The following is a 16177-nucleotide window of genomic DNA, read 5'->3' on the forward strand; positions in this document are numbered from 1 at the left end:
GGTCATCAATGAGCCCATGTTGCCAAAAAAAACACTTCTTTTCTGTTTTCTGTGTGCATGGGAGGACATTCAACACAGTTGACCATACATCCTATTCTTTCCTTCTTCTTCTTCTTTTTTTTTTTTTTACCAAAAATTATATACACACGGGGCACCTGGGTGGCTCAGTGGGTTAAGCCGCTACCTTCGGCTCAGGTCATGATCTCGGGGTCCTGGAATCGAGTCCCGCATCGGGCTTTCTGCTCAGCAGGGAGCCTGCTTCCCTCTCTCTCTCTCTGCCTGCCTTTCTATCTACTTGTGATCTCTCTCTGTCAAATAAATAAATAAAATATTTTAAAAAATTAGGGGCGCCTGGGTGGCTCAGTGGGTTAAGCCGCTGCCTTCGGCTCAGGTCATGATCTCAGGGTCCTGGGATCGAGTCCCGCATCGGGCTCTCTGCTCAGCGGGGAGCCTGCTTCCCTCTCTCTCTCTCTCTGCCTGCCTCTCTGCCTTGTTGTGATTTCTCTCTGTCAAAAAATAAATAAAATCTTTAAAAAAAAATTATATACACATGGCATAAAGAGTCAAATGATCCAAAAGGTTTATTTTGAAAATTAAAGATTTTTTTTTCAGTGGAGGTAGGTGGGGGAGATGGGCATTAAGAAGGGCATGTGATGTGATGAGCACTGAGTGTTACACACAACTGATGAATTACTGAACTCTAAATCTAAAACTAATGATGTGTTGGCTAATTGAATTTAAATTAAAAAAATTTGTTTTCAATCCCGGCTGTTCCTACCCTCCCCCAACCGGTCACCCCACTCACATCCCACTTCCATTTCCCATTTCCCAGAGCTTTGAACAATTTTTGCCCATTCTTTTGATACCAAGCTCTAAGTCTTTAATGTGCATATAACACTGCTTCTCAAATTCCCCATTTTAGGCATTATCTACTGATTTCACGCTATGGGTGATGAGGAATTAATATGGGTTTGGTCAGTCTGCCAGTCTGTTTCTGTTCTCTTACTTACACACACACTCTCACAGACACAAACACACACACCCCATACACATTGCACTTGGCAGTAAGCGTACTTCTCATCCCCTTGACTCCACATAGAGTTATGTTATAAAAATACTTAGGGGGCACCTGGGTGGCTCAGTTGGTTAACTGTCTGCGTTCAGCTCAAGTGATGATTCCAGAGTCCTGGGATTAATCCCTGCATCTGCCTCCCTGCTCAGCTGGGAACCTGCTTCTCTTTCCTCTGCCCCTTTCCTTGCCTCTCCTCTCTCACGTGCTCTCTTTCTTAGTGCATTCGGGCTGCTATAACAAAATACCACAGACTGGGTGTCTTATAAACCACAAATACTTATTTCTCATAGTTCTGGAGGCCGGAAGTCCGAGATCAGACTGCCAGGCTGGTCGGAGTAGAGCCCCTTCCGGACTGTAGACTTCTCATTGGATCCTCACATGGTGAAGCTGGGAAGCTCTGTGGGGTCTCTCCTCATGAAGGCAGGAATCCATTCATGAGGGCTCCACCTTCATAAACTAACCACTTCCAAAGGCCCCACCTACTGATCCCATCCCCTTTGGGAGTTAGGATTTCAACAACGAAATTTCAAACTCAGGGAGAATGGGGGACACACAAACATTGAGACCACAGCAAACTCTGAACCTTCACTCAGTTTTGAAATTCTTTTCTCTATAAGGTCAGATACAGAAAATATTCAGTCCGTTCTCTGTGGGGCAATCCCTCCTGGAGCTTCCCAGTGGGCTCCAGTCGGGGTAGGGGGCTCTCCAGACCAGCTGAAAGGCTCCTGCACTTGGGATCTCTTGTCAACAATTTTCTGGAGAATCCTTTCGTCTGTCCATTGCATTGGATCCTTGTTTTCTCAGAACCCTATCTTCGTCTTGGTTTACTCCTTTAATTAAAGCCACATTGTCTTGTAGCCTCCTGAGGAAAGGTATGTGAGTGAGTCATCCTCTTTACTGCTGTAAGGTCATCTGCTGTGAAAACATATCACAGTTTGTTTTTTCGTTTTACTGTTGATAGGTTTTTGGGTTATTTCCAACTGGGGGCTATTAAAACAGCACTGCCATGAAAACTGTAGTGCATGTTTTTGGTGATGTATGGTGCTGTATGCCTGCAACAGAGAACCTTTGTTGCGTGTACTTCAGGGTGAAATTTCTGGTAGGAGATGCAATGCGTTCAGAGAGAATAGGTACCACCAAAACATTTTCCAGTATCGTTGGACTGACTTCCATAGTGTTGCTAGGAATGGGTGAGAATCCCAGACCCTCTACAGCCTTGATGTTTTCTGCCTCCTTCATATTAGCCTTTTTGTGGGTTTGTAATGTTATCTTACTATAGTTCAAATTTGCATTTTCCTGACTACTAATAAAGTTGATTGTCTTTTCATATGCTTGTTGTCTACTGGGACATTCTCCTACGTGGTTCACTGTTGTCATCATGTCCCTATTTTTTTCTATTAGGATTGTCGGTCCTTTTCCTATTGATTGGTAGGAGTTATTAAATATTCTAGATATAAGGTCTTTATCAAATATATGTTTACTGGATATCTTCTCTCACCCTGTGAATTGTTTCCATCATCTCTTAAGAGTATCTTTCGATGAACTAAAATTTCAGATGTTAATATAGTCCATCTTCCAATTTTTTCTTTTATGGTTACTGTATCTTACGTCCTGTTTAAGAAATCTTGCCCTCTTCCAAGATCAAGAAGGTATTCTCATATGTTTTCCTCTAAAAGCTTTATTTCTTTACCTTTCATCTGGAATTGCATCTGGAAAAAATTTTCTGCACATGTTGAAATGTTTTAGCATGGTGAAGTTCTCTAACACATTGTCTCCTGTTGGGTCGATCTTGCACATTTGGAGTCAACCCAAATCCACTCTGAGGTATTTGTTATATACCGGTGAGTTCCATTTGCAAATATTTTGCCTGGAATTTTTATTATCTTTATGTTAATGAGTGAGGACAAATTGTATTTTTCTCTTAGATTTCCTTTTGGTATCAAGGTTATACCAGTTTATGAAAATGATTTGGGGAAGTTTTATTCTTTTTCTATGCTCAATAATAAGATTGCAATTATCTGGCACTTGAATTTATGGTAAACGTGCTTATCAAATTATGTGAACCAAATTGTTAGGTTTATTTGGTAAGGAAAGCTTTTTTTTTTTTTAAGATGTTATTTGTTTATTTGAGAGAGAGTGAGACAGAGACAATGAGAGAAATTATCTGGCCCCTGAATTTTTGGTAAAACCTGCTTGTCAAATTAGGTGGACCAAGTTGTTAAATTTATTTTATAGGGAAACCCTTTTCTTTCTTTTTAAGATGTTATTTATTTATTTGAGAGAGAGACAGAGACAGTGAAAGAAAGCATGATGGGTAGGGGGGAAGAGATGAAGAAGCAGGCTTCCTGCTGAGCCCAGAGCCTAGTATGGGACTCGATCCCAGGACCCTGGGATCATGGCCTGAGCTGAAGGCAGATACTTAACTGACTCAGCCACCCAGGTGCCCCTATAGGGAAAATTTTAAACCTACGAATTCAATTTATTTAATCATTAGAAGACTATATGGATTCTCTCTTTCACCTTGAAGTATTTTTTTAAGTCATATATTACATAAATTTATCTATTTCGTGAAAGTTTTCAAATATATTGGGATGATTCTCCCTAATTTATCCTTTTTTATTGATCTGTCCTGCATCTACACTGATATCTCCCTTTTCATTCATAATATTGTGTCTTCCTTTTTTTCCTTGATCTTTCTTGTAGATGTTAGTCAAATTTTTGTTCTTTACAAAGAATTGTCTTTGAAATTTAAATTTTAAGCTTAGAAATTTACTAGTTTTTAAAATATTGCAGTAAAATTTATGTGTGTTATAGAGATTGTGATTTTTTTTTGGATAGTTTGTGTTTAATTTTGTGACTACCACATTAACAGATCTTAAGAATGTTCCGTATGTGCTTGACAAGAATATATCTGATTATATGTCCATCAGGTCTGGCTTGTTAATCATGTTGTATAAATCTTTAATACCCTGATGATTTTTTCCTGCTTGAAGGATCATTTAGTGAGAGAGATTAAAATCTCCTTCTTGCATAGGGAATTATACCATTTCCTCTCAGAGTGCTAATAAATTTTGCTTTCTATATTTTCGCTATGTTAGTAAATGGATAGAAGATACACAAATTCTAAACTTTTATCTGAATTGAGCCTTATATTTAACATGTAGTAATCCTTTGTAACTCTTGTAATGCTTTTTTCCCATATAGCTCAGTACTATAGCCTGATATTATTATGTCTTTCTATCTTTTACATATTATTTGTATATATTTTTCCATATTTGAAATGCATGGGACTTTAAATTATGTCTTTTATTGGAAAAAAAAGTTTGGGGTGGCTGGCTGGTTCAGTCACGAGAACACGTGACTCTTGATTTCAGGATTGTGAGTTCAAGCCCCACTTTGGGGCTTGAGTTTACTTTAAAAAAAATACACATGCACATATATATGTATACACACACACACACATACACACATGTTTATTTGAGGTATATATGTATATAATTGATGTATATATAATACTATGCATCCATGTATACATAAATGTACACACATTAAATGTTTGTATATATACTATATATGTGTATAAACATAATACTATGTACACTAACATATATGTGCATATATGTGTATAACATGTTATATACACACATATATGTATGTGTATATAACATATGTATATGTTAACACCAACCCTAACACTAAACTTACATACATATATATTAAAAAAACTTTTCTGTTTGTTTTTTAACAGTTTTGTTTTGTTATGGTTTTGAGAGAAAAAAAGAGAATAAATGTGCACATGTGTGGACATGCACATAAGCAGTGGGGGAGGGGGAGAGGTAGAGTGAGAATCCCAAGCAAACTCCACACCCAGCATGGAGCCCCACTCAGGGCTCAATCTTACAACCCTGAGATTATGACCTGAGCTGAAATGAAGAGTCAGAAGCTTAACTGACTGAGCCACCCAGGTGCCCTTGGTTTTTAATGGTGTTATTGAAATATAATTTATATGCCATAAAGGCCCCCCAATTAAAGTATACAATTAAGTGGTTTTCACAAAGTTGTGACACCATCACCACAATATTGGAACACTTTTGTTATTCCAAAGAGACTGAACACATCAGCAGTCACTCCACATTTTCTGCCGGTCCCCCCTCCACTCCGTAGCCCCAGGTAACCACTGATCTACTTTCCTTCTGTAGGAGTTTGACTCTCCCAGCTGTCTCACATAAATGGAATCATACGGTATTGTCCTTTGGGTACTGGCTCATTTCACTTAGCATAATGTTTTCAAGGTTCATCCACGTTATAATACATCTTTCATTCCTTTTCACTGATGAATGTTTTATTGTCTGCACACACCCCATTTTTTTATGCATTCATTAGGTGATGGACATTGGGGTGACTTCCATTTTTTACCTGTTGTGAATAATGCCATTATGAATATTCTTGAGCAAGTTCTGTAAGGACATGTGCTATCCACATGTACATTTCTTTTGGGTAGATGCCTAGGAAGGGAACTGTTGAGTCTTAAAGGAAGTGTAGGTTTAACGTTTTGAGAAACAAACTGTTCTCTAAGCAGCTTACATCATTTCACAGTCCCACCAGCGATGTAAGAGAATTTTAATTTCTCTACATCTTCAGTAATACATGTAGTGATTCATCTTTGTGACTGTAGTTATTCAAGGGGGTATAAGGTTGGGCCACCATATGCAATACCACAGATGTAATGGCTTAAATACCAGAAAGATTTTTCATAGTTCTAGAGGGTGGCAAGTCCAAGATCAATGTGGTGGCCAATTTGGTTCCTGGTGAATCTCCATTTCTGACATGTAGGTGGTGGGTACCATCTTGCTGTGTGCTTACATGACTTCTTTATGTGTGGAGAGAGAGAGAGAGAGAGAGAAAGATTGAGAGCTATGGTTGTTCCTCTTCTTATAAGGGCACTAATCCTATTGGATTAGGGCTCTGCTCTTACGACTTCATTTAACTTAATTACTTCCATAAAACCTCTGTATCCAAATACAGTCTCACAGGAGGTTAGGGCTTCAACGTAGAATTTTGGAATGATGTAAACATTTAGTCCATAACATAGAAAATATAAATAGTATCTCACTGTGGGTTTGATTTGCATTTGCCTGATAATAATCATTTGAGCATACTCTCATGTGTTTTATTATCCATTCATGTATCTTTTTTAGGGAAATGTTTATTCAAATCCTTTGTCCATTTTTAAATTGCATTTTGTCTTTTTATAATTGACTTGTGAGAGTTTTTTTATGTATTCTGGATATAATTCCTTTATCAGATATATGATTTGCTAAAGCATATATTTTCTAAACTAAACATTTTAAATTCTAAAAGTCATGAAAAATGGGGGCACCTCTAGCCCTGTCAGTACAGCACTTGATTCTTGATCTCATGGATATAAGTTTGAGCCCCAAGTTGGGTGTCAAAATTACCTAAAAATAAATTCTTAAGGAAAAGTGTCACCAAAAATGCCAACTTCACCAAATATCAGAATTATCAAAACAGTGAAGAATACAAATTATATCGCAAAAGAATTTTAAAATTCCAAAAACAGAAAATATAAAAGACCATTTAAAAAAATAAAATATGCCTGTCACATTAAAAAAAATGAAAATGTGCTTATGCACCTTTCATAAATCAACAGATTTTCAGATTAGAAAACAAAACAAAAACCAAACTTTATCATATGTATGAAAAACACACCTGAAACGAAGTGATTCACAAAGTTGAAAATAGAAGGATGGGCAAAAGTAAACTAGGCGAATGTAAATTTAAAAAAAGCAGGAATTGCAATCTTCATATAAGGGAATAGGAACTTATGCCAAAAACACATGAAATGAGACCAAGTGGGGCTACTTGCAATACTAATTGATAGAATTTACAGTGATGATGTAACAGTCACGGATAGGTGCACCAAAAGCATGCTGGCAATAGTCAAAGAGCAGATACTACAGGAGATACAGACAGAATTTGACACACCTACTCTAGGAGACTTTAATTGTACTTCTGGGTCCAAAGTTGATCAAATAGGTTTTTTAAAAAGGATGTGAGGATGTAAATAACATGATAAGGTAGACCTGGTCAATGTTTCACATTCCTTTAAATGTAAAATGCCCTCAGTTGCAAAACATAACACTTTTTTTTGTAGCACGGAAAAAATAAATGCCATCAATATATGACACAATGCCTTAATTGTAGCCCTAAAAAATACATGAGCAAGTCTCACTATCCTCTGTTCATTGTGACATGTATTTCATCTCTTCTGAGGGATTCGGCAATTTCTCCTAAATTTGATTGCTCTGTTTGGTGTACAGTAAGTATACTCCTGTATATATCTCAGGAACAAAACACCACATAGATCCATGTACCGATAGTTACCGTCCCTTATTGTCTGAAGGTTCTGTAAGATCTTTGGTTGTTTTTGCAAGAAAATGTGGGATTACAGCAATTCTTCCATCAACAGTATTTGCCTTACCAACATCAAATTTATTCTTCTCTGCCTTATTTCCAAGCTTTTTTCTGTGCCCAGTAACTTTTCATTTCAGTGCCAAAACGTACTATAATCTTTTCACCCATGTTCAAAATGGTAATTAAACCCAACATGTACAGAGCCAGCAATGCAAACAGAACTTGGTTGAAGAGTCAATGACACACACAGCTGGGACCGAGTCTGTCCCTGTGCCAGCAATAACAACCACACTCAAGTGCCATCTGGCCAAAAGTAATTAGAAGATGCCAAAATGGAAAGATGAATCTCAATCAGGGTTTTTAAAATGTAAAAGTAAGACATTGTGACTTAGATCCAATAAAACATGGTATATTTTGTTCCCTCAGAATTGGTAATACATCTGCATGCAAGTGCCTATCGAAAATTGACCAGATACGAGTCTACGAAAAAACCTGAACACGTTTCAAACAGTAGACATAATGCAGGTCACATTCTTGATCACAATACAATAAAGCTAACTATATACAATATACAATACAATAAAGCTTACTAACATTATCACAAAATAAAGTATCACAAAATAAAATATCACACACAAAAAAATTCTACCCAACCATGTAAAGAAAACAAATTCTCGGGGCGCCTGATTGGCTCAGTGGGTTAAGTCTCTGTCTTCAGCTCAGGTCATGGCCTCAGGGTCCTGGGATGGAGCCCTGCATCAGGCTCTCTGCTCTGCAGGGAGCCCGCTTCCCTCCCCCACCCAGCTGCCTCTCTGCCTACTTGTGATTTCTCTCCCTGTCAAATAAGTAAATAAAATCTTTAAAAAAAAATTCTCTTCTATCTTGGATCAAGAGGGATATATTGAAATGCTAGGCAAACACACATGTCTTTGAATTCCATATCAGTCAAAATCATCAATTCTTGACTTTGTCAAATAATAAATAAATGCTTAAATTTTAGGGATTACCAATGAGAAAAATAAACGCCAGGTCTACTTTCTAAAACAGTATAAGGGAAAGGGCCCCATTGTAATTAATCACCTCTGTACAGGTTCTATCTCCAAACACAGTCATGGTCTGGGGTCCAGGGCGTCAGAACTTGAAGTTCTGAATTTCAGATGAATTTTGAGGGGACACAAATCAGCCTGTAACAAAATTTATACTAAAACATTATGTGGGAAACAAACCATAACGGACTCTTAGGAAACAAACTGCAGATGACTGGAGGGAAGGGGGGGTGGGGTTACGGGACGAAGGGCATTATGGAGGGAGAAGATGGGATGAGCACTGGGTGTTCTACGCAACTCATCAATCACCGAACTCTATTTCTGAAACGAATAATACAGTTTATGTTAATTAATTGAATTTAAATAAAATTTTTAAATGTTATGTACTTTTTCAGTATTGCCCTATATGAACCACAGGGCATGGCTACATTATCACACCGCTTCTCTAACTTTAGATGCACGTATGAATGCCCTATGGAGCCTGTCAAAAATGCAGACGGGGGGTGCCTGGGTGGCTCAGTGGGTTAAAGCCTCTGCCTTCGGCTCAGGTCATGATCTCAGGGTCCTGGGATCGAGCCCCGCATCGGGCTCTCTGCTCAGCGGGAAGCCTGCTTCCTCCTCTCTCTCTGCCTGCCTCTCTGCCTGCTTGTGATTTCTGTCTGTCAAATCAATAAAATATTAAAAAAAAAAAATGCAGACGGTGATTCAGTAGTTCTGGGAGGGCTATGGATTCTGTAAGACTATCCAGTTCCAAGCGAGGCTGAGGCTTTGCCCAGGGGAAACCACACCCTGGAGAGTAGGGAAGCATGACAAGATATCAAGTAGCCAGATCCTTGCACCTCCTTGTCATTAAAAGGTTTGGATTTGAGAAATACTGCATCGGAAGATAGTCCACACAAGAAAACCAGAAAAATGAAACCGCAGGGGAACAAATGTGATTCATATTTGTAAATGATAAGAGAAAGAAATTTAGATGAAGTAAGGATACCATGCCAAGACAACATACTGTCTTAGCAGAGAAAACAAGGAGATACCATATTCCCCCAAAGGGAATAAAAGAATCGCATTAATATACCCCACCAGTGCTGCTGGGTTTCCCTAACCGCAAATTTGCAGACTACTTTTCCATGCCACAGCATAATTTCAACACTACTACAGGTGACATGGTGCGATACCCATCATGTATCATCAAGTGATCCCAAATACAATGTTTTTGAAAGGGGAAATTATTCAGTCAGCACTAATAGCCCTCTTTCCGGTTTATTTACTGCCAATTTTTTTAGTATTATAATCAGACATCACATAAAGAGGAGGCTCAGATTTAGTAAATTATTCAAAGAATATGCCTTTTTTTTTTTTTTTAAAGATCTTATTTATTTGAGAGAGAGAACGCAGGCACACTCAGGAGGAGGGTGGGTGGCAGAGGGAGGAGCAGACTCCTCGCTGAGGAAGGAGCCCTAGGAGGAATTGATCCCAGGACTCTGAGATCACAACCTGAGCAGAAGGCAGTAGCAAACTGACTGAGCCACCCAGACGCCCCAAAGACTTTCTCTTTAATTCATTTGGGTTTCCTTGTCCATACCACCTTCCCCTAAATTATAGGATTTTTTTGTAACTTCCTGTAAAACAACAATAAACTCTACTCTAACATCTACCAAATTACCATTAACTTATACCTGTAGTGGGTTCACGCTGGTGGAACATGGGGAATTGGACGAAATGAGGGTCATTCTTTCTTGTGTGAGACATTTCCACACCCTGCAGGTGGTTTAGCATTCCTGGTTCCCACCCATTAAATACTAATGCTGCAGCCCTCCAATCTTTATGAGGCACAAAAAGGTCCCTGCAAATACCAAAATACACTTTAGGACCTTGACCATCACTGCATAGCTGGTGAACTGGACTAAACTAAATTTTACCTCTTGAAGAATTATCCAACTTGCAAATGACTGACTTAAAAACCAAGACAGTAAATACACCAAAAACGGTGAATACTTCCCTGTTTTATAATCCAAAACTGTTTTATAATCCAAAAGTTTCATGCAGAAAGGTCAAGCCCCAGAAAAATCTGACGTACTCACTCAGGATTTGTTGCTGAAAATCACGGGTCTTTGGATAGTCAGTGAGCCCAGAAAGTTCTTCCCTTACTAACAGGAAATACAGGAACAACCGCTTCTATTGTTTTTACAACCTGTTTTACCCAAGTATGTGCCTCCTTCACTCTATTCAAACACAACGTACCTGAAGACACTATTTAAACTCACCCCGCCTGCAAGACTTTGTAGCCGTCGCTCATGGAAGACAGGTCATATTTCATATCATGATTTTCATGCTTAATTACCCCACTCTGAATGAGGTGACTTCAGGGGACCATCTGTTCAGAAGATAACTGGATGAACACTTGAGAGAAAACATGTGAAAGGGTAATTAACGTGGTAAGCCAAACAATGATAAGACCTACAAAGCCGTATTTAGTTCACTTGCAAGATTTCATCAGACACTTCTCTTACCGTAGCATCTGTATGAAACTATATGATGTGTTTATCAGGCACCATCACTTGCAAAGCTATAGTCTTGCCAACAGATTGGTAAACTCTGGCTTATTTGCCCCTGAGCTCCAATCTAGATGGATTAGTAGCATCAATAAATGAACTCTTCCCAGCTAGTAAAATTATGAAAAAATACTCTGACTTCCTAGATTCACAAACTGCTCGGGGAGCCTGCTTCCTCCTCTCTCTCTGCCTGCCTGTCTGTCTACTTGTGATCTCTCTCTCTGTCAAATAAATAAATGAAATCTTTAAAAAAAAAAAAAAAAGTCAAAGCCATGTGTTTTTGCAATGTCTATCACCCACTGGCTTCAGTTTACTCCAGACATTGAAACAAATGTGTCACATTGTAATGGTTTGCTACATCTGGCTGGAAGATACCTACTTGTGCTCTGTGTATGTAGAATTAAATCTGGAGGACTAAACCACAATACATTGGGAGTGTTTATCTCTGGAAGCTGGGATTATATCTTTTCCATTTTTAAAAATTTTTTGTTTTTTGCTTTTTTTTGGAAAGCGCACACATGCATGCAAGGCCGGGGGTAGGATATAGGGAGGGGCAGAGGGAGAGGGAGAGAGAAAATCTCAGGCAGGCTCCACACCCAGTAAGGAACCAGAAACGGAGCTTGATCTCAAGACCCTGAGATCATGACCTGAGCTGAAACTAAGAGTCTGGAGCTCAACTGATTGAACCACACAAATGCCCCTTGCTGGTTTTTTTTCCTACAATTTTTTCACTAAGTATGTTTTACTTTTATAATTAGTAATAAATGAGTAAGTTATTTTTTAAAATATAATGCATTACTAGCAGAATGTTGACCCAAAGTTGTTTAAACACACCTTCCTGAATGGAAATAAACACCCACCCTGTAAAAAGAAGTGAAGAGAAGATAATGCGTTGGGAAAATTAAAACCACCAATGGGGCCAAGCATTACCTGGGAAAGCGAAGGTTTGAGAAATTGGGCAAATAAAACATCTGGCAATAAAAGTCATAACGCAGTCTATAAACAAAAACTATACTATGAAGGATTAAGTTTAAAGCTAACTTCCTTTTCTTTCAAAACACTTTGTGTTGTGAGAGCGCTTTAAATCTCTGTTTAAAAACCTTTTAAGGGGGAATCTGGCTCCCTCAGTCCAAAGAGCAAGTGATTTCAGGGTTGTGGATCTCAGGGTTGTGGGTCCCAGACCCACGTTGAGTGTAGAGATTGCTTAAAAATAAAAATTTTAGGTAAATGAACTTTAAAAAGCTTGAACACTCTTTCAGTTACAGTATTATTTTTCAAGTAAGTTCTATCAACTGAATGTTTGTATCCTGTCATTCTCCCTCCTCCCCCCAAATTCCTGTATTAAATGTGAATTACCCAGTGTGGCAGGTATTGGTGGGAGGGACTTTGGGAAGTGATTAGATCATGAGGGTGGAGTCCTCATGACTGACATTAGTGCCTTAATGAAAGGGTCCATGCTTCTTGGCCCGTCCTCCATGTAGGACACAGCAGGAAGAAAAGACTCTGACAGGAATTAGGAAGGGGCGCTCCCCAGAGACGCCATCTGCTGGTGCCTCCATCTTGGACTTCCCTGCCTTCAGACTGTGAGAAATACATTTCTCACATTTATTAGCCACCCACCGGGTCTATGTTATTCTGTCAGAGCGGCCCAAACAGACTAGGACAGCAAGGGTAAAGTTTTTATGTTGAGCTCCTTTCTTAAAGAATTCTTTTTGCAGTAGTTGTGAAAGTTATAGGTTGTGGTGGCCAGTAGCCCAAGATCATGGGGTCTCAGTGGCCTTGGAGGCCAGCTCTCTTTATAATAACACTCGCAGGTGGGAAAACTCTTCTAAATACACACATGTTGCCTAGCAGCGGTTCTCCAAGTGTGATCCGGGGATGCCTGAGGTTCCTAGAGACCTTTGGGGGAGGGTCTATAAGGTCAAAATTATTTGCTGTATAAGCAATTATCCAGCATTTTCGTTCCTGTTCTTGCATTAGTGTACAACAGCATTTCCTGAAAACTCTGTAACAGGTAGTATCACAGCAGAGGGAAATCGGAGGCAGCTCGGAAGCAGCTGGGAGACTCCAGCTGCCTTCAATTAAACAAGACAGGTCAAGATCCCAGGGTCCTAGGACCAAACCCCAGAGTGGAGAGCCTGCTTCTCCCTCTGCCACTCCTCCTGCTTGTGTTCTCTCCCTGAAAAATAAAATCTTAAAAAAGAGAGAGAGAGAGAGAGATTCATGCATTCTGTCACTCATGAAATTGCTTTTTGTTTTGGAAAATACTGTTATTTTTCTTAACTATAATTTTTTAAACATTATGTTAACATGCAAGTTTATTATTAATTAACCTTTCATTTTCAGGGGCACCTGGGTGGCTTAGTCGGTTGAGCCCCATGTGAAGCTCCCCGTGGAGTGGGGAGTCTGCTTGGGGTTCTGTCTCTCCCTCTCCCCCACCCCCATTCATGCACACTATCTCTCAAATAAATAAAATTAATTTTTCATTTTGGTTTTAATGTCTAATACAGTATCAATAGAATCTACATAAACAAAATCTCTTTAAAGGTCTTCAATAATTTTTAAGAATATAAAGGGTTCTACTTCTTGCACTGTTTGTGGGAATGTAAAAATAGAGGACCCACTGTGGAAAACAGTATGGAGATTCCTCAGAAAGATAAAAATAGAACTACCCTCCGATCTGGCAATTGCACTACTAAGTATTTACCCAAAGGATACAAAAAATACCAATTCCAAGGGATACATGCACCCTTATTTATAACAGCAATGTCTACAATAACCAAATTATGAAAGGAGCCCAGATATCCACCAACTGATCAACAGATAAAGAAGATGTAGTATGTATATAAAGTGGAATATCACTTAGCTCCCCCCAAAATGAAGGGAAATCTTGCCATTCAAAGGACGTAGACAGAACTAGAGAATATTATGCCAAAAGAAATGTTAGTTAGAGAAAGACAAATACCATACGATTTCACCCATATGGGGAATTTAAGAAACAAAGCAAATATGGTGGAGGCTGGAAAGAGGAAAACCAAAGATAAGAGTCTGACCTCTAGAGAACAATCTGACATTACCGTAGGGGAGGCGGGTGGGTAATAGGGTTAAATGGGTGATGGGGATTAAGGAGGGCACTTGCTGTGATGAGCGCTGGTGTTATATGTGTGTGTGGTGTTTTGTTTTTTTTTTTAGGATTTTATTTATTTATTTGAGAGACAGAGAGAATGGGAGAGAGAGCACAAGAAGGAGGAGGGTCAGAGGGAGAAGCAGACTCCCCGCTGAGCAGAGGGTCTGACACGGGACTTGATCGGGGACTCCAGAATCATGACCTGAGCCGAAGGCTGTCACCCAACCAACTGAGCCACCCAGGCGCCCCAATACGTAAGTGCTGAATCACTAAACTCTACACCTGAAACTAATATTACATTGTATGCTAACTAACTGAAATTTAAATGAACACTTGAAACAAACAAACAAAAAAAGAATGTGAAAGTGTTCTAAAGACCAAAAAGCTTGAGCAGCACCATGTCATATAGTATAATTGATCTGAACTCAGAAAGCACAGAGGGCTTAACATGTGAACATAGTTATTGTTAGAAATGGGCTTCAGGAAGTGTTTTGTTTTGGAAGAAGCAGACCAGTATGACAGGGACACACATCCCTGCAGCCTCAACTTGCCCAAATTAATTACTAAAATAATTTAGTAGGACAAGTATGCCAAGTATATGCCAACACATGGGACTCCACCAGCAAATAAAAAGTTTATCATGTGGCTTCACTCTGACAAATAAGGAAAACAAGAAAGTTATCTTTTTTGGTTGTTTTTCATAGCTACAATCAATTAGCCTAGATTGTCATCTATGAAATGCTTGTGTGCAGGAAATCGCAATGATAGAATGTCAAGAATGGATCAATACATTGGGGCACCTGGGGTGGCTCAGTCAGTTAAGCGTCTGCCTTTGGCTCAGGTCGTGATCCTTGGATCCTGCGATCAAGTCCCACAGCATTGGGCTCCCTGCTCAGCAGGAAGTCTGCTTCTCCTTCTCCCTCTGCTCCTCCCGGCTGCTTGTGCTCTCTCTCTCAAATAAATCTATAAAATCCTAAAAAAATTTAATGAATTCAAATTCGATGTAGCTAACAATCTCTAAAATGAGACAGGGGGATGAGATATGGCTTTTTTTCATTTAAAATAGAATGGCAAATTACTTTCCCAAGTCACAGTTACTTTGCTTCTTTCTTTCTTTCTTTCTTTCTTTCTTTCTTTCTTTCTTTCTTTCTTTTTCTTTCTTTCCGTCTCTCTTTCTCTCGTTCTCTCTTTCTTTCTTTCAGAAGATTTTACTTATTCATTTGTCAGTGAGAAAGAGCACAAGCAGGCAGAGGGAGCAGCAGGCAGAGGGAGAAGCACACTCCCCACTGAGCAAGGAGCCCCAACATGGGACATGATCCCAGAACACTGGGATCATGACCTGAGCCAAAGGCAGACCGTTAACCAAATGAGCCACCCAGGCATCCTGCTTGGTTCTCTCTCTTCCTGTCACCTGATGGAGAATGGGGGCTCTGAGGGAATGTAAGGACCCTTTGGGATGGGACAGGAGCTCCAGGAGGTCAAACCAATGTCATAATCTAAGTTATCTACTTAGAAAGAGTGCCCCCAGCTTCCAAAGACAGCTCCAAAAGAGGCTGCTTTGGGTTCCAATCTCCTGCACAGTCAGAATTGAGGACCGGCTCCTTGCTCACACCACCCAAACTTTCTATTTCATTATTTTGGAACAAATTCAAAGGTGTTCTTCCCCAATTCCCCCTTCAGGGCTGAGGACCCCAGAGCCCTGTTGTTGGGAACAGTGGTGGCAACTGGCATCAGCTGCTGGGAGCTACCTCTCCCAAGATGACATACCCCACAGAGGGCATCCCCAGGCCAACCACCGGCTGAGGCCCGGATATAAAGTCCTGCTTTCCTCATGTCAGCTGGGGCCAATGCTGAAGGCCCAAATCAGTCTAGAGTTCACCACTGACTGGAGGGTAGGCAAAGGCCTCAGCTGCAGCTCACATTGTGGGGCAGCCTCTCCCTCTGC

Source organism: Meles meles, chromosome 3, assembly GCF_922984935.1.
Source record: "Meles meles chromosome 3, mMelMel3.1 paternal haplotype, whole genome shotgun sequence".
Taxonomy (NCBI): domain Eukaryota; kingdom Metazoa; phylum Chordata; class Mammalia; order Carnivora; family Mustelidae; genus Meles; species Meles meles.